The sequence below is a fragment of the Zophobas morio genome, unplaced genomic scaffold (genome assembly GCF_036711695.1).
Source record: "Zophobas morio isolate AGI-343-1 ecotype UQ-CSIRO unplaced genomic scaffold, CSIRO_AGI_Zmor_V1 ptg000002l, whole genome shotgun sequence".
Lineage (NCBI taxonomy): Eukaryota > Metazoa > Arthropoda > Insecta > Coleoptera > Tenebrionidae > Zophobas > Zophobas morio.
Window position 1 is genome coordinate 26,071,128 of NW_026972107.1, and position 25,887 is coordinate 26,097,014.

A 25,887-nucleotide genomic window follows, 5' to 3' on the forward strand; every position below is an offset into this window, starting at 1 on the left:
ATCCATAACGAGGATGACGTATTACGCAAAACCAATGCGTGCCGTTTTACATGCTAAAAATTATTTAGGAAATAATTCGTGTGTGGAATCGATACTAAAGTTGTTTTCAATTATTTTTGAAATACTGAAATACTTATATAGATTTAAAATTCTATTAATTCTGATCAATTTATACAGGAATTACTTTGTGATTATTTTTGAAGGAAAATAATCGCAAAGTAATTCATTTTAACAAAAAGTGACTTAAAATAAATATTTACAATAACGGTGTAACTATATCAAGAATATCTTAAATCGCCTTAATTAAACCGCTTAAAGCAACCTGCTTAAATAAATATTTTCCTTCAGCTAAATTCAAGAAGCTCAGTACAAACAACTTTTGGTAAAGCCTTAGCTAAGGTTTCGCATACATTTCCCTTTGCTCCCTGTACAAAGCTGAGGGTATTATTCAGTATTTACAATAATTTCAACTCGTGATCACGATATCATCCAACTTACAAGTTTCGTTGTTGGAAACTTAAGCCTTATAAACTGATCATTTATTTAACCGTATGTATATCGACAGTAAGTTCCTTTACTAAGCTTTTAATAAACATTAAGTTGCTATGACTTGTAGAATGTTTAATAAATTAGCAACAACCGTTCAAGCCTACACAAGTAATATATTGTCATTTAGTAACATTATAACACCCTGGTTTTGGAGTTCAGTGGGTGGAACAGAGGAGGAACAAGAAAAGCAACACTCACCAACAATGTTTTTTGCTATCAAATGTCAATACGACAGAGGTACGATAAGGTAAACGTTGTTGTTAATATTAAATCCATGTAACTTCCTGTAGCTGTGTTGTCTTTGCTGCCTCTATAATTACTTGTGTTAACACACATATTTTCCACGCGTAAACACATCGCGTGCACAGGACCCGTAAAAAGCACCACAACAAATATATTTTCACTTTATATCAGATAATTTAATGAATTAATAAATCTTCAAAATCAAAAGTAAAAATATAACATTTACTGCAGAATTATGTTAACACTCTACTGGCATGAAATATTCATAACTTGTTTTTCACTAATTAAAGTCGAATTTCGCATCATTGCCCGGTTTTACACCACTATTCGCCACACAAAGGTCAAAAAGTCGCAATCAACGCATGTGGAAAAAACGACCATCAAACATGTTTCCCAACACTGTCATAAGCTTTTCCCGGGGAACAGTTTTTGTATGCGTTTTTCCGACAGCCGAGCTGTGATAATAAATGATCCTTGATATAAGAACAAGGAAACTGACCGTAGATTTTTTGTTCCAGAGGCGTAAAAGTGGAAACCCCGTGTTTTGTCAGGTTCGAATGAAATAACGAAATTTACTAAAGACACCGAACTGGCTGAAATGATTTTTCGTCGAGAAGACAATCCAGAAAATTGACTGAGATGACGGCGATGTCAACAACTTTTTTTCTCGTTTTATTGTTCGGTAAAAGTGACGCCTAAATTCTCTGCAATTTAAACAACGATTTGATATGAGCCGACCGTAAACAATTTTTATTATTATGATTCCATTATCGTTAAATTTCCTTTGGTGGAATACACCAAAAGGTATATTATGAAGTTTAAATGAAGCAATATAGCAAAAACAAAGTTGAGCAGTTTAGTGAAAAAGACACGATGAAGATGGCCCAACGCCGCGAACGTAATCAATTAAGCTCTTAACAAGTGGTGTTTTTATCGCTTCGCGTTGGTAACAACACGTGTTTATTATGCTTAGCACATGTGTGTATCATTTATATTCCTCGGGATGTTACAATGTGTGCATCCTCAGAAACGACGCAGCCAACAAACCAATCTGAATATTCTGCAGTCGACGCTAAATTATGGAAAATATGAAACTGAAGCACAACATTTACAATTGCAATCCCCCGAGTCTTGTACCGAGGTGCAAATACGCCAGATCAATTTCAAACTCAATATAACTTTCGTATTGGTATTGGAAAATCTCAATTTCTAAAACTGTAATGCTCCAAACATGTATATTTCATATGAGCGTAACTAGTTTTGAACGGTCAGATTGGATCCTGCAATTTAACATTTTAACTTGAAAGAGCAACTCGTAAACTGGATGATACTGAGTAATCCGAAACAAATTTTTTGCATTTTCGAGTCTGTTATCAATATAAAATATTTTTAGAAAATTTATACTTTTTGAATTCAATTGAGTAACGCTTTCTAGTCAGTAAGAATTAACGGTTGAAGTCTTTGCAAGAAAAATCGCCAACAATTATTTCAATACATAATTATAAATTCAATAAATCAATGTTTCCCCAGAGTTATAATCTGTAGGACATTTGGAACAAATCTAAAATCAATCCGTAACAGCAAATTTTACTGTAAATTTTTGAAGCCGATACCCTTAGATGTTATACAGGGTTATTCACGAGAAGCAACTAGAAATGTAGTTTCAAAACCATCGTTGCTGTTTCATACCATTTTAAAAAAAATAAAAGATAATTTAATTAAATGTTTTGTGGCTATTGTTGCGAATCCACTTTGTCGCGAAGTTTTGTGTGCGACTTAATTTAATCTATAGAGAATTATTCACAAGAAGCTCTAGCCTAAAAAATTAAATTTAAAAACCATCTTTGACATTTAACATAACATAAGAAGTGCATAATTTTAAAAACTCCGAAAAATCACTAAAATTGCGGGTAACTATTTAAAAGAAACTAACTAACAAATCACACTAATACAACGATCTTGTTGATAAGGAAAATGAGACATTACAGATTGAGAAATACTAGATCTATCACTCCTACTTATACGTCGGTTCTCACATTTTCAAATCACCCTCGTAAATATAGGTGATGTTTTTCCGTACGATGCGAATTTCCTTTGATGAAATTAAACCTTCCCGTCGGAATTAAATTACGTTTATATTTTAGGACGAAATTTCATTGTTCCAATTTTCGAAGTTTGTAATTCTAGCTTTTATCAAATTGAAACCGCATTTCCCTCGCTAAAACTGAGAAAACATGCTCGGCCTAAATTCAATAACCGCGTAATTATTTACAACTTGTCAAGATTTCCTAGCAGAAAAACGACGACCAATTACCCCAATTCAATTTAAAAATTCGTTTATTGTGATTGGGCGGTTGACGGCAGAGGGACGAAGAGGAGGCAACATCGCATCGAGATTGACCCTATTTCCGGGTGGCCGATGCTGATCATCATCTCCGGCCTCTGATGACCTGGCCGGGCTCCAAATTACCCTTCCTCTAATGATCTATTAGGACCCAAGGGTGAACCAACGGGATCTCTTGGTGGAGACGAGCTGCACTCCCATCTATTATGGAACTATACAACTGCTAATCCGTCGTTTCACTCCATCATTTGCGAGGCAAATTTTTAGCGCAATTTCCTCTCGCAGGAACTAGCCACTTTTTCAAAAAGAGCACGTCGAGCTTATAGGATTACTCTTCCAGGAGGAAATCTAGCACGATACATAATTTGCTAATATGTGGTCATTGTCGCTACTCCAGCTCTTCGTTATTACTACTATTAGCTAACTTGGCAATTTTTTAATTTCGATACTTGGTGTCAGTCTAGTTTACAAATATTAAATTCGCAATTAGGCATGAATTGCAAGTAACTTAATTTTAAATTTAACCTCGAAGAAATTCGAATGTTTTAGTGAAAACTCAGCCCAATAACAGTGCATGTAATAAATAACTTTAAATTCAAATAACAATTATTTAGTAACAATTTTTTATTAAGAGCGGAACGACGACTAGTTTAACGTCATGCACTAGAGTTCCAAAAGTTTAAAATCTTGTAATAAAAAAACTGCTTTAAAATTATTTATACAGAACTTCCATTGCCACTGAAGTACAATAAAAGAAATCTAGTTTCTTAGATAAATTTTATTTTTATTTATTTAGGATTCCTTCTATAACTTAGAGATATGCGTGGGTTGTTAAACCATAAGTAAAAAAGCATGTTATGCGTATGTTTTAAATGAATTTTTCCAGAATAAAATTTTGCGATAAGGTCATCAACTTTTTTTCAAGGACACATATCAAATTGAATAGGTGCAGTGTAATACTATTAACAACAGGATTGTATTCCCAAAATTTAAGCAAATTGATGTTAAGCGTTGTTGCTTTAATCAATAAACTTGCATTCATTTTTTTTAGTCATCCTGTATACGCAGTTCTAAAAAATATAAATGCAATGGTAAACCACAAGTGTAGTAGACTCATAATATTTTACACATTCTAGATTGAATTTATTCAACAACATTTTGAGATGTCGTCACCACGTTTTTGAGAGGGATAAACAAATCAATTTTCTTTTTTTTATCATGTATACAATCACTTTAAAACATTTGCAAGAGTATTCGTTTTTAAATCAAACTGTGAAATGTTATACAATTTTGATTTTTTTCCCCAAAAAAGCTCCACGCCTAAAAAATTCTAAACGCAATCAGAAATAGAATTTTAAAATCATCTGTGATATTTCATATTATTTAAAACAAAAAGTAAAACATACTGTAAACTCACTTGATATACACCTTGTAAAACTTTTATGACTTGAGCGGCTTTAGCCAAACCACCCTTATAAGTCAAACTGGCTATTCTAAGCTTTGTGAACCCCAACCGCAAGGATTACTACTGTCCATTGTTGCCATAACGGAGCTGTGAATTGAGTTAAGTTATACAATAGCCAGTTTGACTTATAAGGGTGCTTTGGCTTAAGCCGCTTAAGTCATAAAAGTTTTACAAGGTGTATGTCAAATGAGTCTACTGTAGTTATGTTTTGTGTAACAACTTGACATAGTGTCAGATACTATCATGTTAAAACTGGCATTTCGTCAGAGTGTATTAAAACGACAATAACATATGATTGATATATAGTTAGTGTTTCGCGGTTGTGTAGAGAACATTATACGTATTATAAGATCACTTTAGAAGCATACTAATAAAATTTTATGACATAATTAGGATTATTTGGTTGAAAATGCCGAATCGGTTTTTCGCATTAGGGTCCTTGTAAACTTGTAAGCCATGTCGCGTGCCTACAGAATTTCCTGTGTTCCCCAAGCAGACGGTTTTTCGCGGTCGTACCTGAATAATTTATGGTTTTAGAATTTTGCGAGTTGGTTGTAAAATATTTTTAGAATGTATTTAAAGTGATGTTGGTTATACACTGATGAATGAATTTGTTCGTTTTGACTTTAATCTAACAATTGACGCTTATTTCCAAATTATCAAAACCAAACAGCTAACAATATTTTATTTAAAAACATAATGATAGTAAATATCAGAGATTGCCATGTAATTGTATTAATAGTTGCATTTTGAATTTTTTAGGCAAGAATCTTCTCTTAAATAACCATGCATAAAATTTTCCTACAATCAGTTCAGCAGTTGAATCCTAAAAAAGTGGTGGAAAGATAATTGTATTCTCCTTAAATTTGTTCAACTAAATCTCCCTCTCTCTCTTGCATAAGAACTACAATAAGAAGTAACGGTTTGTTAAAAATCAAGAAAATTCGTAATATCAAATAAAAAATTTTGCAAATTGAAGCAAACTCTAGAAAAAGAAGAAATATTATTTGGCAATAACTCGAATATCAAATAAATCAACTATGTTTCATTAAAAAACTTTAATTTTTCGTGATAATCCTATATGTTAAAATAAAAAAACGGGTCGATTATTACAGACAAACCAGCAGTATGTTCCTCCCAATGAGATTTTCTGTCTCAATAAAATTACGCGACGTCCATCAATGTCAATCAAATCAAGCGGACATCATTTTTCATAGTTAGTGTAGCATTAATAAGCACTGAGTTTAGACACTTTCAGGAAAATGACATAAACCAACATTTTTTTTTATTTAGTTAATACAATACACTGCTTCACTTATTAATTTTTTTAAGACACCCATATAAAAAAATGTAAAAAATAAGAATCTATGAAGAAACTCCATGTACAGAACCAGCCTTTTTTAAAATTTAAAAGGAGATTAAGTTTGCAAAATTGTTAGATGACAGTATCCAATTGCAGAGCAATCGGTTCTTTTGTTTCTACGAATTTTGTTGTATGTACCTTTTTAAACTTTTCTCCAAGATCAAAAATAAGACTCCATTAATAAACCAGAAGTATAAAAGCATATTGATTAGCACATTTTAGATAGGATTTATTTAGCAAAATTTTGAGAATAAGTCAACACAATTTGGTGGAGATAAACAAAAAAAATAATTCCGTTTAAAAGATTGTCCAAGTAATAACATAGCCACCAGAGGATAGATGGGCGGTACTTGATATAATACTGCTGCTACATGAGGAAAAAGTGTTTTTAGCAACTGATTTTTGTAAACGTAATTTTATATTAATATATGATTAATAAATGGGACTATTTACTTAAACAAGTTATATTTATTCTTATATTAAAAACTAAAATAAACATATAAATATTGTATGTCTACGGTGTCAATTCCAGCGATGTCAGTATTACCAGAACTATGTTATCCGTTTAAGCTAAAAACAACATCGTCCACAAAAAATCCAACTTTTCTAAAATTAGCCACCCACAAAACAGTAAAGGACTAAAAAGAAAACCCTTAGTCGAAAATAAGATTCCTTAAGTCATCTCGAAAAAGTATCCCAGCCGTCTTTCACTTCTTACTTGCATCCGTTTCATAAAAAAGATTTTCTTTTACCTAAACCCCTTCTTTTTCAGGGCGATATTATTTTTGGAACGGTCCCCGAAAGAGGATAAACGGAAGTTGTTAAATATACGATCTTTGTTTGTTTTCGTCGTTTTGGTCCAGACATCTTCGTTCCAGCTGCATACAAGCAACTTTCATTAACTATGGCAACAGTGAGGAATATAGTAAAAATAGTGCCGCCTTTAATTGGATGGTGCGGTAAGTGGCTTCGAGGATTATTCATCTCAAAGTTAGTAGAAAGAAGGAAACTTTCATCACAAGTCTAATTGAATTTAGTAGTGAAATGGTTTTACCTCATCTCGAAGGTAAGCGCTTTGGGCCACGATATCAATCTCGAGTCCAATCTTGTTCGCTATCTGAAGGGTTCTTTTAAAAAGGGGAACAATAAAAAACGAGCCATGACGTCGCTTAAAGCTGTAGGTACCCGGGGCAAAAATACCTGAGCACACAAAACTGTTAAAATATGCTGGGAATAAGTTTAAAATTCGCGCTGAAACCGTTAGCGGAAGTGAGATAAGACGGATATAAACAAGTGGTGGTGGCGGTGCCGGGGGCACGGTGCGACCCTCCCTTCTCTACGGACCGAAGAGATAAGCGATAGGCGTAATCGGACACATTATTTACCGGGGACTGCTTTTTTATAAGGGGGTTCAGGTGAACTCTACGACAACCTGCAAATTGGGATTCTGAAGAGAGAACTGAAATACGGCCGAGTTGACGAAGAAGATTTTAAAATGGAACACGCGGAAATGTTTTGTAATAGAATTTGGATTATTGAATTGATAACAGACGCGAACAAAACCAGATGGGAAGAGCTGTCTGGATAAAACGATGCAATATTATCAGAGAGAAAAAAAAAAACAGCAAAACATCGCCTGAATGGATGGTGAACCCTTATTTTCTCTTTTACACAAATGTCTGAAACAAATCGAAACCATCGCAGACAATCTTGCTTTTAGTGCTCTATAACGATATCGAATGTTATCTTAATTTGGTCTACATACAGACCCTCATCATCTTCTGCCACACCTAAAATAGTTCGATACCGGGAAAGACTACCAGCCACCCTATCTAGACATTTATGGAACGCGTATCATATGCAAAATGCTCCTTTGTCATATCCATTCCCATAAATTTGGGATTTTAGGATATTCGGTCTTATCATAATCACAACTTTTGTATAGCTTTCACCTACGGTGGAGGGTCATTCCTGATAAAAATATCTCGTCGGATCAGCGCATGCTTTTATGTTCGAAAGGAACTTGAAAGTGTGAAATCGTATTTTTGCCGAAAATCCACAACCATATAAATTCCTGAACAATAAAGAATCCTTGTCCACCTATTTTACGCAGGCCTTTAAATAAAATTTCTTGACAAATAGGGTTGTGAAATCTTATTGCCCTTGCATATTCCGCTCTTCCAACAATTTCCTTTCCATGAAAAATCGTCAACTCTTAAAAAAGCAAAGCGCGACATATAAATCAACTACAGTCAGTAAAAACGATTTATTTTCAGAAAACAAGAAAAGTATCTGAAAACACGTTACTTGCGACACTCAATGGTAAGTAGACTATCGACGTTTAAAGCTGAAGTAATAATGCCCCACGTTTTCGCGGATTAATTCAATCGACATTAGGTAATTTTAGTGAGTTAATTAATATTCGCTAAGATTATCAGCTTATTTTTTATCTCCTGAATTGTTTCTGGCAGATTCTCAGATGACACATCAATCGTCTTTTACGTTTATTCGCTGGATATTTAAATATTTTACTGTTTTCTGGGAAGTTTTGTCCAACTTCGGTACACATAGAACATCACAAATTTAATAGTGTATGGGACCAACAATCTGTAACATCATATCATTATCTGTATTTTACTTTTTTAAGGTAATTTAAAATAAAAATATGTATGTGATGTTAAAGTAAATGTAAAAAAGCGCGCAACGCGTGTGTTTCAAAGGAGTTTCTGCTTTACAAAATTCTGTGATGACGTCATCAAAATTTTTACAAGGACACTTGCATCAATGTGTAGTATAACACTAATAATAACAGTATTGCATTCCCAAATTTTCTGGAAAATAGAGTAAGCCATTCCTAATTAAATAAAAGTAATCACAAGTATAAACACATCATATTTTGCACAATTTCGATAATACGATTCGGCAAAATCTTCAGATGACATTAATGGTTAGGAAGGGTTAACGATAACTTTAAGATTTCACACATTCGGTTTTGCAGTTTCTGAATTAAGGAATAAAATAAATTGGGTCATATATTAATTCTTTGAGTCACTCTGTATAAGCAATTCTAAAAATATGAGCGCAATGATAAATCACAAGTATAGACTCATCATATTTTGTACATTTTAGATAAAATTTATTCGGTAATCAATTTTTGCGGAGCATAAAGACATACCTACATTTTGATTAAAAATTTACCATGATTACGATAAAATTAAAATTAAACTGCAAAATATTGTTACACAATTTTGATTTATTTTTCCAAAAATCTGGATGTCTTGAGTAAAAATTCAACAGGGATCCATAAACTACACATGGTGGAGTATGCTACTTTATACAATTTAAAACCCATTTACTATGTATAATTTTGAAGTGACGTCATAGCATTGTTGGTGAGAATGATTAAACAAAGTTTGATTAGCGTTTTACATGATATTACACGAGCGTTTGACATAATACACATATAATGTTTGATAATAATGTTAATTTCTTAAGACGATATATACGAGTATATATATATATATATATATTTAATAACAAAAATATAATTACGATCCAGTCTACAACTTTGGTCTATTAAGTAGTTTAAGTAAAAATGGCAATCTATTAAAACATGTATATACATATAAAATTTTTTTAAAAGTTTCCTTCCATTCTTTCTTCCCTTTTTTTAAATTTTTGGTACAGTTCTGTTATTTCTGTAATTGTCATTATATTATCTATAAAGTTTTCTGCGTTACTTAGACAAAATATATTTTGAAATTTTCAGGAAACGAGTTCTTTGTGTATGAATGTGTTGTATTCAAACCAAAAGGCGGTAAAGTTGTGTACTATTTTTGAAAAGAAGATTTATTTGTTAAAAATTTTTACCAACGCGACTTTCTTTTTAACTCGGGCGATATCTCAGACAATGAGACACCGCTAGAATCGAAAAATTGAAAGAAAAGTCGTGTTACCAGTTATCTACAATTTTCAAAAATAATTTCAATATTAGCCATAACTGAAAATTTCCAAGAATATGAAAAACCTCGCTTGGTGAAGCACAGTGATAGAAAGACTTTTTTAAAAAAAAAATTAAATGTTAAGAAACAAACTGGTTCGAAGCTGTTTACACACAAATCACATTATTTACAATTTTGCATGACGACCAATTCAAATAGAATTCAGGGGTAGTTTTGCACAAATGCAAAATGAGATATGACATTTAGTTGAAAATGATAAATAATAATAAGTTTAATTTCAAATTTTTATTTAGAAAAGGTACGTTTCATTTTTTAAGATACAATAATTATTACATGTACAAACAATTAAGGAAGCTTTTGCCTTCTAACTATCTGTCCCCGCATTTTTTCTATTACACTGCAGGCCTTCCTTTTGTGACTGTGTTCCATAGTTAGAGTCTTGATTACGCTTTCCTTACATTCTGTACCATCACATCGTCTCACATTGAAGGTGAAATTTTTAATATCACACCGGGTTCCGATACAGTTGTTATTTCTTTCAAAAACATACCCTCTTTCCGCACAAAAATTTTCAAATTACTTCCATGCATATCCTTTTGATTTTTCAGTGTTAACTGGATTCAAAATATTTATTGCCATATCGATTTTGCTCGAGCAGACTTTGCCAAACCGGCCAAAATGCATTTTTACTTTTTTATATTTTACGTTATAAGAAAAAAAAAAGAAAATATTTGATTTTTCATCATTTTTGTGTAAATTACGTCAATCTTGTAATATTATTGGAATAGAAAGATAAATACACATTTTTTTTTTCAGAAAATATTCTGCAAATATCTGCTTGTGCAAATCAAATTGTCTCCTTGACATGCACTCGAAATATTACTATTGACAATTTTCTAGGTGACGCCCAGGTAGTATTAAGACAAAATTTTAAATATACTCTAAAGTGTAACGCGATAAATAACAGAAACATGTAATTCAAACGCCGTTAAAATTAAAAAAAAAAAACTTGTTTCAAATGAAATTCATAACAAATTGTGCAGAACATAAACTTCTTAAAAAACTCGCTACATTTTCAATATCGTTGCGAAATTTCTCCCATAAGTTGCATGTCATCTGAACTGAATAAATAGGTAACGAGTTATATCATTTTGCTTACAAAAATGTTGCTACATTTCTGACAAATATCAACTCAAACGGAAAAAATATCATCACGTCGACGTCGAGCATTTAGATCTTCTTTTTTTATATACTATATGGCCGCGACACACTGTCTGGATAACACATTGTTTATTGGCATTCTGGTGACCAGCAATTAAAATCAACAAGTGTAAAATTGGATCGCGCATTTTTATGTCGTAAGCCTGCAATAACTAAAAGAGTAGATTTTCAGAAAAGCGTTATACTAATGAAAAATAAACAAAAAACACATCTCTTACGACTGAATTAATACCGCTGCGGCAATAATAAAACATGAGAAACTAAATAAAATGTATTTTATCCTTGTCGGTCGCTTTTTTACAGATTAAATCTACCATCCGTTTTCCTCGTTTATTTTTTGCTACCCCTTTCGACCAACGCTTTTAATTTCGGTCGTAGATTTATTTCGCGGCGCGAGGGCTGAGATATTTATGCATGTGGTTTATTCTGCGAACGTATTTTTAATCACCATACTTACGTCGAGCGTATTTTTTCGCTGGCTGATAAATTGAAGACTTGGAGGGATCGAGAAAAATACGTCAATCGAAATAGGTAAAAAGAAATTGAAGTTTTAAAGGAGCCAAACTGGATTATAAATTTATAAAAGAGCGTTTTTTACACCCCATTTAGTAATTAAATTTAATTACGACCTAAAGAACTGCCTTCCTCCGAACATAAAATTGCATTTTTTTACATTTACTTCGGCATTTACTTTGGACCAAACCGTTTTACTACAACCATTTATACGCCAAGAAAAAAGGAATTTCACTTATTAATCATAAAATTTCCTCTTTTTTACGACTCTGTAAAAAGATGGAATTTACTCTTCGTCTGCGGTTTACAATTAGGTGGCTCGGCTCCCTTCGTACCGCAAATTTATTGAATTTCATCGTTTCATTAAAACTTTTAAAACACCTTTCGTCAAAGCACGAAACAGTCAATGTAATCAAGTAATTTTGAATTTTTAAACCCCCCAACAAAGGAGGGAGATCTGTTACATGTTTTCGGGCAATTAATGAAACTTGTTGTGATATTTTTTTAATAAATACTATGTACGCCTTGTATCATTTTGGGCTTTTATTTAAGGAATTTAATAGATTTTACTTTAAAATTTGGCTTGAATACTTTTGAGCATTCTGGATAACTTACGTCACAATACATCATGATGTTTTGTATTAGATCCGACAAACTACTATTTAAGTAGATCAAAATCAATATCCATTTTCGTTTTCATTCCTTTTGGAACAGTTACGACGACGTTTAAAATTATTTGTATATAACTGATCTTCAATTTACAACTACGGCAAATTTATTTGTTAACTACAACCATACTAAAAACGAAATTGTACATTACTAGTCTAGTTAAGTTCTGACATGACATTTTAATAATAAATCAACGAATCTTGATCTAAATTAAATTTCACTACCAACCGCGTCAATTTTGCCAACAGGAAATAAGTTGGAGCGACAGTTTTACCAATTTCGACCAAAATTTGTTCAGACCAACTGAAACAGTAATTATAGATTATGATTCAACACGATGTAATTGTGGTAGTGTAAATAAGTGTAGAACACAACAACAGAGCATGGTATATCTCTCAAACAGATCCTTAAAATTTAAAAGGTCAAATAGCTGAACAATATACTTCAAAACCCTCGTAAAAGCGAGTTCAAATTAATAATACACAAGGCAAGTACATGGTAATTCAAACTTTATTTTAGCATTGCCAGGTACGTGATAAATTGATATCATTATACTACAGCAGTCAGTCGCACTGATTCTAGTGTAAAGTAAAAGATTCACTTACCGATAACAAAACTGTATACTTGAAGCGAAATAACGAATCTATTCAAGGAACTTCGTATGTGTGAGCAGAATCCGTACGTTTTGTGTGTTTAACGAGTATATCACATTTAAGTATCTATTTTCACTTGTAAGTACAATTGTAAACATAACGCGTTGCGCCTCCTAGACTTTTTAACGTTTTAAATTTTGAAATTAGATTTAAGGAGTAAAGTTGATGACTTTCAAAGCAACGGCGTGTGCCTATATTCTTGTACCTACATCTGGACATTTTAAAAAAGAAGCAATATTTTTCAGCATATTACCTACCGTAAATAATCCAATCAATGTTCGCGCGACATCTTGTTTTGTGAGTGCGGTATCCTAATGCAAAAAAACCTTTATCATTTACGAAAGCTCAGTCTAAATTATTTTGTCAAAAATTCTAACTAATAGTTAACTATTTCGAGTCAGGTTGACATTTAAAATTCATGACGTGACCCAGCGTTTTTATAAAAAGTAATAATTATTTAGATTACAAGTCATGAAAGTTATCTTTTATTGGACCAAGGAGCATATTGAAAGGAAAGCCGAGAATTTTCAATCTCATGAGTCCATTAGAAAAACTTTCATGACGTCTTTTGTACAAAATTAATCTTGAAACAGCGCAAATTGTTTAAATTATTTCAAATTCCCGTTTTTAAATTGTTGTTTGTGACAGTATAATCAATTATGTGGAAAATATCTGATTTGTGTATCAATGGCATGTAAACAGAAATAAACAATAACGATTTAGTATTTTCGATTGCATGTACTGTTTCCTTAATGTAAAAACTGGAAAAGTGTACAGTATTGCAATGGTCAACTTTCAAGATTCCAAGAAGCTGTGAAAGGGTAACTTTATTGACAGTTCTAGGAAAAATTCTTTAATTTTGTCAAATTTTGTGGCAATTTTTTTCTAGATTTTACAAATACACTGTATAATTTAGTAGGCATACTATGGCACTTTTTTTTGTGAAATCTACTTCCAGAATTTCTTTCTTGGTTGGGATTGGAACTGGAGTTTGAGTTGATTGAAATTTAGAGAATTGGAAGTTCTATGGTATACCTAAATATAAGAACTTCATCCCATACAACACACATTTTAAAAGTAAAACTCAGCAACTCGAAGTACAATGGTATGTAAATCTTATTAGTACTGTATCACCTGTGCGTATACGGATTGTACTAAAAAATCTAGATTGGATCATTGACTGTTTCAATTTACAAAGATTATAGGAGTATAAAAGATGGGTTGTAAATTTTGATAACGCTATGACATTGTCCCATTTCAATTAACCAATATAAATTCAACACAACATTAAATGAAATTTCCTTATTTGGGATTCCAGAAAATTGATGATACAATCTCAAAATTTATTCAACAAATATTTCACTGAAAAGTACCCACTGAAATACAGACAGAAGTGGTTATCTTTCGAACATAGGGGAAGTTTGTTGCAAACAACTTTGTAAATTCCCTTGACTAAATAATATCCGAGTAAATAACATCGAGAGAGTAATAAAAAACACGATCAAGGATGTCCATGGATTTTTGAAAGTTTGTCTTCGGTGGCTGCATTTTCAATTCAAACTTTCAAATTGACGGTAATTTGACAAGACCAAAATTGTATCAAAGGCAAATCTTCAAAAACTCATAGCTACCTTTGATCGCGTTTTTTATTGCTCTCTCGGTATAATGTGTGAACAAACTATATTATCATTAACAAGCATAATATCATTACCATACTTCAACCTAATATCATTTAACCTAAAAGTTACAAATAGAGCTTTAGTTCTTAGTTGTTTCGTGTGATCGTCTGAATGTTTCGTGGATTGTTAAATAATAACAAAACTGATAACTCACCTATCAACCACATTTTATCTAATATATCTTACCATGTAAATAGTACAGAAATACTTTTACTGCAAACGATATGTTCTACCATTTCCTTCCATTGTTTAAATCTCATTCATTTTTGCGTTGACTTGTGTCGATTTTCAATGGTCTAACATTATCTTTATGATCTCGACTTGGATTCTCATTACTTATTTCCACACTCCCAACTCAAAGTATTAAACTGAAAATAACTCTCCGACAGCTATCATACTTACAGAAATGCTATAGACCATACAGAACCATCTGCAATTACCCAACCTGACCTTAATGCGACTACCGGTAAGTCAACAATCACTATAAAACCGATAATAATGCAACACACTTTACCATATATTCAAAGTGAAAGAGGGACTCCGCCGACCCGAAAAATTCCCTTAACAGTAAAAATTTACATACAATAAACCGAATAACGCACATACAATTCACAACCAAGAACGGTTTAATCGCCGGAAAGTGTACACCGTACCCACGAAATTCGTCTTATTGAAATCCAGCATCCTTCACTGACATTCTCGACAATTCAACATCCAACGACTATAGAAAAAGCAGGAAAAAAATCGGACGCCTCACAAAGAAATCAAATCGAATCTGGTCGAGGCGTTTTAAAACCTTCTCCTTTGTGATGGACGATCGATCCGACCGTGTTAAATTCAATATAGGCATCACACGTCGGTACCTCCACCATTAAAAATTCGTGTGTGAGTGTACGAAAGCGGATCGAAAGAGACGGAGAAGATTATAATGCGAACTTAACTCGGAAAGCCAATAATGACGTGAGAGGTTCAACTTCAAAAAGAGAACGAGATCAGACAAGCCGAAACTCCGGTGTTAAATCGAACGGTGCGTTAAGAGTTGGTTTTGAATAGATGAAACGAAAATTCACCAGTGTGATGGAATGAAATGTGCTTTCTACCAAAGCGCCGAAAAGCCTAAAAACCCAGCTGAAAATTGCAAGCTGATAGTTTACCATGTTTTCTGAAAGCTTTAAAACGGCTGCATTAGAAGAGAGAATTAAATATTTTTTTACGTTAAATACACTGCACCACATCAGTAGCTGTTGGAAGTCGTATCGGGAAAAGTAAATTAAATTAAGTTGACAACTACTTCTATTTCGCATCAATAAACATCAGCAGATCTGATTCATCCTGGATTATGTTTCATATAGGTACACAGCTAATTACAATGAAAATGTACTGTAAAAGGGGCTGGAAAAATCTGCAATCCAACTGCCACATGTAGGCTAATACGCAAACAGCGTCAGATACCTATTGAAACTTTTTAGCATCTCATCCCACTCTTTTTTAGTAACGCTATAAAATATTTTACTTTTGTGAATAAATGACAAAAATAAGCTACATCAAAACGACAAAATGTACGTTATACCACTCTGCGATGAAAAAGGTGCAATAAACTTTGCACAAGTAACAAAAAAATGTAGGTAGTATTATTTTACTGGATGTTAAAATAAAAATGGGCTTTAATGAAATTATGAAACAATAAATAATGCGGCTTATTTAAAAATTAGCAGAGACGGTCATGCAAAGAGGGTATATTGGCATTTGGCATTTGTAATTCAAGAAAAGAAGATTTACTCTCTAATTTGTGAGTATATGTACACAAATCAGTTCGTTCATTCCGTTTATCTGAGCAATTGACAATTTCATTTACATGCATAATTAAAACGACTATTCTATTATTCATTCATTTATCGGTAAAACTCATTCAACGATATTGTAATGAGTGACTGAAAAGTAATATCCGATACAATGAAACCACTGACATTCATGTAGTATTGACGTAATTTCAAGAAAAGAATGTTTGTTACTTTGTTCATAAAGGATACAATTCAGAATATGAATAGTTGTACTAAAATGTTAATCAACAATTGATACACCCACAAGTACAAATACCTTAACAGCTTGAAATAGCGATAAAACAACACTAAAACTTTTCAATATACTGCTTGAGACGACTTCGTCAATTTTTTAGTGAAGATAATGTTTTAATTTTAATTTGTTTAACCATAATGTTACTGTAGTCTTACAATTTTTGGCATTTCTTGTACAAGTAATCCTAAAAATTTTTAAAATATTGTTGAGCCACAAGCAAGGTCACAATTTTCATTAAGTTAATTAAATTAATTTTGATGTCTATGACCCAAACATCACTTTACCCTAGAATTGATAACCCCGAAAAATATCTCTTCACGATTTCGAAATAACGGCGAATCTGTGGAGTACTTCCTATAAAATAAAAATTGTTCTTCATTGTAGTACGATCGTTTACTGATAAGTGATAACCAAGATACATTTTATGAATATTCGCTAAATTGATATTGAAAAAAAGAAGAGAACTCAGAAAGACTTCGTACGTACTTTCTACGTCAAATTGTAATATTTTATTGATAATTTTATTTAAGCAATAAGAAAGTACGTAACTCCAAAAAATAAAAATATATCTATCTTCAAAGACCATCGAATTTTCAAGGCCCTTTTTACTTCCCCGCCCACGTAAGCTAAGGAAGTGTAGTAATCGAGTCCATCGGACGAAATGCCACTTTTATGTTTTCTCGAAGTTTCATGACTCCTACAGTACGAAAAAAGTAGTCTCCCGTGTCCTTCTGTCTGTTTGTCTGTCTGTCTGTCTGTATCCATTTGTATTAGACTCGTAATCTCCGAAACTGCTGGACCCATTGTTGTCAAATTTTGTATGTATATTAAACATATCATGTAGTTGCTTAAATGCTAACCAAAATTTGGCTGATCATCCCCACCAACAATGTTACACAAAAATATATTCATATACTTGTAGTGTACGAACCCACTTTTAGTTTTTTTCGCTAAACCTTCCAATTTTTACAAAAACACTTGCAAGGTATAACGTTTTATTCCCGACACGGTTTGAATGTCTCCGTGGCGCAGTGGGTGTATCGGAGATAATGGCGATCTGCGATACTGCAATTGTGGTTCGATGCCGAACTTGGCCCTTTCCTTTTTACTTCCCGAGCTAAGTAAGCTAAGGAAGTATTTTCATCGGATCCATCGGACGAATTGCCACTTTTGTTTTCTTGCATTAGTATAAATCTGTGACTACTTTTCTTTTATGCTGTGACTAAAATTATCCATGTTGATGACGTCCTCACAATTTTTTTATTAGTCAAATTAATAACGAGCCACTCCATTTTCACGAAAATGTGGAGAATACGCACGTCTTTATATAATAATGATAAAATAAGAATGATGATATTCAGAACATTTTGTTCGATTGTGGTTTCATTAAAATTTTAGTCCTGTTTTGAGAAGATGAACTGATTCAAATCAAACTAACTTCTACGTGACATTCTTTCAATGCATAAACATAAATAAACACACAGCTGCAGATTGATATTACCTACTGCTGAAGGACAAGGGGTGTTATTTATGCCCCTGGTTTTTACTTTAGAGCGGTTATCACAAAATGAAAATCGTAAAATCAGATTTTTTCAAGAGTTGGATTTTTCAGATTATACTTATAGCCTTCGACCAATTTTTTATTGATAATTTTTTTTAATTTGGCTCTTGCCTCATTTTTTAGATTTGCTTACACAGGATCAATAAAAAAAATTGATGAATCAGTCAATTTATCTTGATTAAATAAAGAATTGCAAAACTGAATGCTTTGAAATCTTGCAGACGTTTTAAAGTTATTGTGAGCATGGTACATTGTTAATCAAAATCTATCCGTTTATTCCTCCCAAAAAATTGATGATGACTTGTGATTTATCATTGCATTCATATTTTTATATACACAGGTGGCTCAAAAAAATTAATGAAGAAACTACATATTTTATTGATTAAATCAGGAACGGCTCACTTTATTTTACCAGAAAATTTTGGGAATACAATACTATTACTTTTAGTATTACATTGCACCAATCCAAGTTGACATACGTGTCCTTGCAAAAAACTCAACTCGAAAATGCTGGATATGTTTCGTTGTACTTCAGGAGCGAACGAAGTTCTGTCGAAACAACTTTCAACCAATTTTTTTAGTCAACATTTGGTTGTTAAAATTTTACGATGACGTTATTAAATTTCTAGAGAGAATAAATCGACAAATTTTACTCGATGCTGAGTAATCACTGCAACATGTTTAAGCTTTTGCCAAGCCGCTAAAAGGTTGCGTGTTTAAACACACTGTAAAATTTTATTTTACAAATTTTCTATTTTTACGATAACCGGCATGCACAATATTTCAAACCCTAGATAATGGAACATGTCACAAAGAAAAATGGAGCGAACAAAAATTATGGGATCATCGAACTATTGGTGGAGACAGACAGACAATTTTGTAGTTAATGTTTTACCATTAACAGGACAACACCTACACCTAAAATTTCACCGTAACCAGGCCAGTAGTTTCAGATAAATTGCTCTAACAATATCCCCAACAGATAGATACAGAGGCACGGAAAACCGACATTTTCGTATTCTACTGGATGCGAGACGTTAACAAAAGATAGATTTAGACATTCGTCAAAACAACACTTTCATAATACTTCCTTAGGAAGTAAAAATACGTAAAAGTAAAAAAATATAATATACACTCCCCGACAAAAAAACACGGATACTTGAATATTTGTAAATTTAAGCTAATGTTTACGGTTATATATTTTTTTCCTTTTTTTCTGTTTCCCCATGTTCTAGAATAAAGTTACGTTTTCTGTTAATGAATAGATGAATGATTTGATTTTGGAATATTTTTTACAAAAGTTCGACCAGTTACAGGTAATCAAAAAATTCAAGTGTCCGACTTTTTTTGTATGGCAGTGAATATAGCAGTTATGAATGTTATGATTAATATTAATTGCCAAAGGATTGTATCTTATACCTACACAGCAAAATTACCGAAGAAAAAAAATTGAGAAATTATTTCCACAGAATTTTTTTCCAACATCGAGCAGCTTCGAGACGAGGAAAGTGCAGATTTTTCATTTTTGTTTTACTTTTACTTTTAATAAATGAAGTGAATACAATTAATTCAAAAGTGGACAAGCTTTCACTCTGGTTCTCAAACATATAACAAAAAATACGCTTTATTATTTATATTTAAATGAGAGTCAATTGAACTGGTACAAAACGAAAAAAAGCAGTAACAGCGGGAGTAATGGTATTAATCTCTTGAAAACATCTCCTTACTAAATTATGGTTATCTAAAATTTATTGCTCACTTTTGGCACGTAACTTTAAACAAACACCAAACGAAATCCACTAATATTGTGTAACGTATCCCGCCTTCCTGTTTACATGTCAAAATTATTTTACATGTGTTTGACGGAATCAGAAATTAATTATTCGTACCAAAGAGCGTCATAGAAACATACAATTTTGCATTCAATTTCAAACTTACACCGGTCGCCGAGCATACAAAAAGACATCCTTACGGAATAATCACGTCTGCCGTCACACAACACAAACGAAACTGTAACACGAATTAAAGCTCTTCTAATTGTAGACAGCGACGTACTGATATATCGAGACGGCGAGCGTACCCTGCTGATATTTTAGGAACTCACTAATGGCCTTCCCCTTATTATTTTCCTCGGTTCCCGTTCTGATTTCAGTTAATTTTTCCAATTACCAGCTCTTAATGCAGTCATTACGAACAGTTGTTGACCATTAAAGCGGGAAATTGGACGGTGAAGACGATAAAGGATTAACAAAATTAAGAAATTAGCCTGCAACGCCCAAAACTTCCTGTTCGGAACCTAATGCGAACGGTGATTAACATTTGAAACTTTGGAATGGCTGAAAGAAAAATGAATTTTCCGAATCAGAGGGGTATTCCTACTAAGTGCTGAAATTACATCACCGTTTCAGACTCATAAAGCAAAACGTTCTGACAAAGGGATAGTTGGCGATTCAACATCGCATCGTCTAAACAGCGAATTTCAAAAATACAGACACGTCACTTTCATGAATATGGGTCATTTAATGCGTCGAGACGCAGCAAAATCTGTTTCTAAATTAAGGTCACTACATCCTGTTACACACGCTAGCATAAGTTTAGAAATATGAGTTAGAAGGTCCTAACTCCAAAAGTATTACTCGAATTTGTTATACGCTCGACACTAATGAAATTTAAAACTTAGTCTATGACAAATCTTATCCTCCTACATAATTACAACGATTTTATAAAGTCGGCTTCCCACCTTTATAAATTCTGAATGAAAGCGAATTTCGCATGAAATTTTGTAGATATGAGTTACTTAAAAATTCTGAAGTGTAAGTGCCGTTCGACGTTTCTAAATTTTAAGGTGACGTAAAATAACATACTCCTGCACTTGTGAGTTATGAATCCGTGATGAGTTTTCACTCGAGGCATCTAGATTTTTGGGGAAAGATCTAAATTGTATAACAACATTTTAAAATTTAACTTTGAAATTGCAAAACCGAATGTTCTGAAATCTTGCAAACGTTGTTAAAAACTTAAAAAGTTGTTGATCAAAATTTATTCCTTTAACTTACTATGCTTAACCACCGCTTGTATATTTAACAAATAATACGAAATAAGTATGTTCCCAACACCTTAAATTCCACAGACAACCCGAACAACATATTTTGGATGACAGAAATAAATATATAAAGAAAACAACTGCTAATGTAAACTGTTCTACATTGTTATTAGTACCTAACAACTAGTATTTACATTATTCTTTCTCCAACACATTTCTTACTGTTCAACATTTTACAACACTTTTCTTAGAAACCTAGATACAACGAGATTAATACACACTTTAAAATGTATTAGTATAAACAATGACAATGCTCACTACATCACATTAATAATCCATTCATTTACGTATAGAATAAATTTAACCAATGTAGATTAATCATAAATAATAACGATAATAGCAACAAAACGGTTGTTATGGACAACCGATTAATATATTATTATAAATAGCAACTCGAATATAATAGCTCTTTGTGTATCAAGGCACAGAAGGCTATTTTTTATCACAAATATGGTTACAATTAAATTATTAAATAACCACGTTAATGATAAAAAAGTACTTCAATGTCGAGGTATACATCAATTCCTTTCTAGTAATTAGGTATATTTCAGCGTTAAAAACAAGCGGCGTCATATTGCAACTTTAGTTGTAAGACTAAATTCACACATTGCCGCTGTCACCCTGGTGTCGGCAAACGTCGATTTTTTAGTTCGAGGTTATAAGATAAAATCTACCTGAATTATGCTTCCAACTACATTCTGCACCCAACTATTTTCAAAATAACACACTCTTTGTACAACCTGTAGATAGTTAATTTGGCATATTTAGTGATTTGCTTTGAATTTGACTTTTTCAGTAGCCTATAGAAAATTCTGTATATGGACACAGAAACAAGTATTACACAACGAATTATATATCTAGGAACATGTACAATGTGTTTCAAAATGATCTTCATCTAGTCGCCTATGGTTGCAGATTTTCATCAAGGAAAAGATAGGAGTTGAAGCGATTTCAAAGCTAACTAGATGAAAATCATTTTGAAACACCCTTTAAAAAGAAGATATTATGTAATTCGATATATACGCCTATGATAGAGAGCCTAGTTAACAGGAGCAGAAGACTGAAATAAATTGAAAAATAATTGTTAGAGACTACATGACAGCTAATTTAAAACACAAATTTGACGAATCGTTTTTGGGCTCTTTCTGATCTATTTATATGAAAGCGACGTAACCGTGTCACACTACAGGCTAAGAAATATATAGCGAGTGCAGAACACAACATAAAATACTATGAAATATTTCCAATTAAGAGATCAGAGATCAAACGTTTTAAAAATCTTAACATTTGATTAAATTGTTCAACTACATTACTGATGCGAATACTAAAACTTTGTTGTTCATGATAACACCGATGTGTTTGGAGCGATATCATTAATATAATAAACGTAAAAACAATTCGTTCCATGTAGTAAATCTAATATATTTACAATGATCAGCATTACAGTTTGATCACAAAACTTGGCTGTATCAATTTAATTTTTTTTAAATCTTTAATATCACTGAGTTTGAGAAACGTTTTTAAATCATCAAGAAAATTCAAAATATGAACATATCCAAAATATTTATAAAGCAAAAAAAGTGATGATCCAATAAATGACTAAACAGTAGTAGTAGGTAGTCCAGAGAAACACAGAAAAGGCGTCAAATAGCAACAGTTGACGTTTACAATTTGATGTCGATAAGTAATGATTCTAACCATGTTAATAACGAACTAAGGGGCAGATTTCAAGTTGATTTAACGACATCGCAAAACCACATCTCTATGGTGATGTCGCAAAAATCTTGGAATGTATTAAGAGTTTTGCGACATCACCATAGCAATGTCGTTTTGCGACGTCGCTAAATCAACTTGAAATTGGCCCATATAATCTTGTAGTTTAGGAAGCACATTTAATCATAATTCACGTAGATTAATTTAACATTTCCCTTTTTCACAGAGGTCTTAGTTTGGATTATTATTGAAGCCAAATCGAGTTGTAGATCCAAATAATCACAACCTAAGACTGCATATTTTTTACAAGCAAAATTTTGACAATTCTAATAAAACTTAAAAAGCGTCGAGTAAGAGAAGATTCCTGAAACGAGAAAATACTTAACTCTAGAAACGAACACACTCACTTCAATAAATTTGAGAAAACTAGGATAGAGGACTTTTGTGTTTACCTCTTTAACAATCTACAGAGTTAATCACTAAGCGCAATAAAGTTATCTCCATTAATTACTAGAGATTGAAAGAAAAGTTAGACTGAAGTTGTATTCTCTGAATGCATACATTAGAATTATTTTGAACTATACAGCTCATTTTAAGACGTAACATATAAACATATAACCTATCTAGTTAGTTTTTTTTTTCTTTCAATGCATATCTTAAAAAATGAAAAACTGCAAAAACCATCAATTTTAGATATGAAAAATACATAACAAAAAATTTTTCCAAGTTTATTTATATAAAATTTTCCTCGCCCCTCAAGTACAGTCGATCAAATGCAGGTTCTTCGAGAAATTATAAAATTTAATTTTCGGAATTTTTTAAAATAACCACTATTAAATTAAATTAAAGATGTGTGTGGACTTTCAAAGTACAAGTAAAAAAGTATGCAATGTAATTATGGATGTATGTTTTTCCATAACAAAATTTTAACAAGGACACAATTTGAATAGGTGTAATGCTATACTAACATTCACAGCACTGTATTCTTAAATTTTCTGGAAAGTGGGGTGGATCGTTCTTAATTCTATCGATAAAGAAAACTGGAAACGCTGGGGATCGAATCGAACCCGATACTTTGATTTACAAAGCTAATGCTCTACCCACAACTCCAAGAAACCTGCTTGTGGAACGTCGTATTATGAATCTACAAAAGAAAATTTCACCAAAAAAATTATAAAATAGTAAACCAAATCAACGTGGATTCATAAACCACAAGTAGGTACAAGTATAGTACAGTACAGTCTATTATTTTATAAAATTTAAATAATTTTTGGTCATTGTTTTATCATCTACATCTACACGATGTTACTACATATACAATTTGATAACAATTGGTCCAATAGTATCGGAGATTATCTATGTAATATAAATCGACACAGACGACAGACAGACACACAAATGGAAACGGGAGTCCTATTTTTTCGACTCTAGTGGTCTCGAATACTAAACACAATGTGTGCCTCAACAACAGAACACTTTGTATAGTTGAAAATAATTTCAGTATATATGCTACTCAAAGAACTTTGCAAATTTAATCTTTTTTCTATTTCTAATAATTAATACGCGCTTAGTGACTCACCTGTATATGAAATACTTTTAAATTAAGTATTTCCGCACCAAACAATGGTTTAAACACAATACACATTAAACAATCTCACGTCAAAAATGTTCCACTAAACTGATAACAACCCCAACCTGTCCCCTACTATTGTTTCACATGACAACTACACATTATTTCAACATCCCGGAATTAAGAGACAAGGATGTCCATAAAATGAACACAAAACCTGTATCGATATGAATGCCGTATTTGGCTCTAGCATCCGTCTGCATCCATAACCAACAAAGTATTACCAACCTATAAAACCTAAATGGACCACATTACCGAGGGTGTACTTACTTCGCAGCAGCTACTTTACGAGCAATGTAGCTATGCAAATGGTATTTTGACATCGATTTTCGGAGAGATTGTGATATTATGTGCACTGTTTCAATACACTGTTGCAGATATACAACACGCTGTCAGCCATTCACGATATACGAGACAGTTATTTACTGCGACGATACTTGGATTTTACTGGAATTTAATACCGTTCGACGAATAAATATCGCAAAGATATTCCTGCAGTGGTCGTTGACAACCGCTTTCCATGAGTGAACACGAACAGGATGTAATTGCACGATACCAAAAGCCGCAAAGTACGTCTCAGAAAACCCAATCGATATGATTCGTGGTAAGAAAAAATAAACTGACAGGGAACAATTCTACGTTCGTTAGAGGATTCAGGCGATTTTTGACCCCTGTAGTTTTGCCTGGACTATCAACGGAGGTTTCAAGGTTTCCCAAAAGCAACAGAGGGAAATTTGTAAACAGTTAGCTTAGCAACCCTAAAATATTCACAGAGTTGGTTGTAAAATACAGTAATTTTAAAATTACACAGTGATACTAAGTTATACTTAAGATTTTAACGTGTGGCGAAATTCGGAATATGTACTTGAAAATTATACTGATTATTTTTCACTATTCTATAAAATTTAAACAACATTTTAGCGTTTTGTCACCTACACAATACATATTTCTAACATACATATAAAATTTGACAACAACAGAGGTAGCAGTTTTGGAGATTATGTTTTTAATAAAAATCAACAAAGATAGACAGACAGACAGACAGACAGACAGACAGACAGACAGACAGACGGAGGACGTGCGGACGGAAGCGCGAGACCTACTTTTTCATACTATAGGAGTCATGAAACATCGAGAAAACAT

The 25,887-nt window shown here is 32.5% G+C and overlaps 1 protein-coding gene across 5 annotated transcripts in view; it reads right to left on the reverse strand.

The window, feature by feature from the left end:
• The window catches only part of LOC135131743 (uncharacterized protein), a 228,195-nt gene that overhangs the window by 188,123 nt on the left and 14,185 nt on the right, over positions 1 to 25,887 (reverse strand). The window lies entirely within an intron of this gene.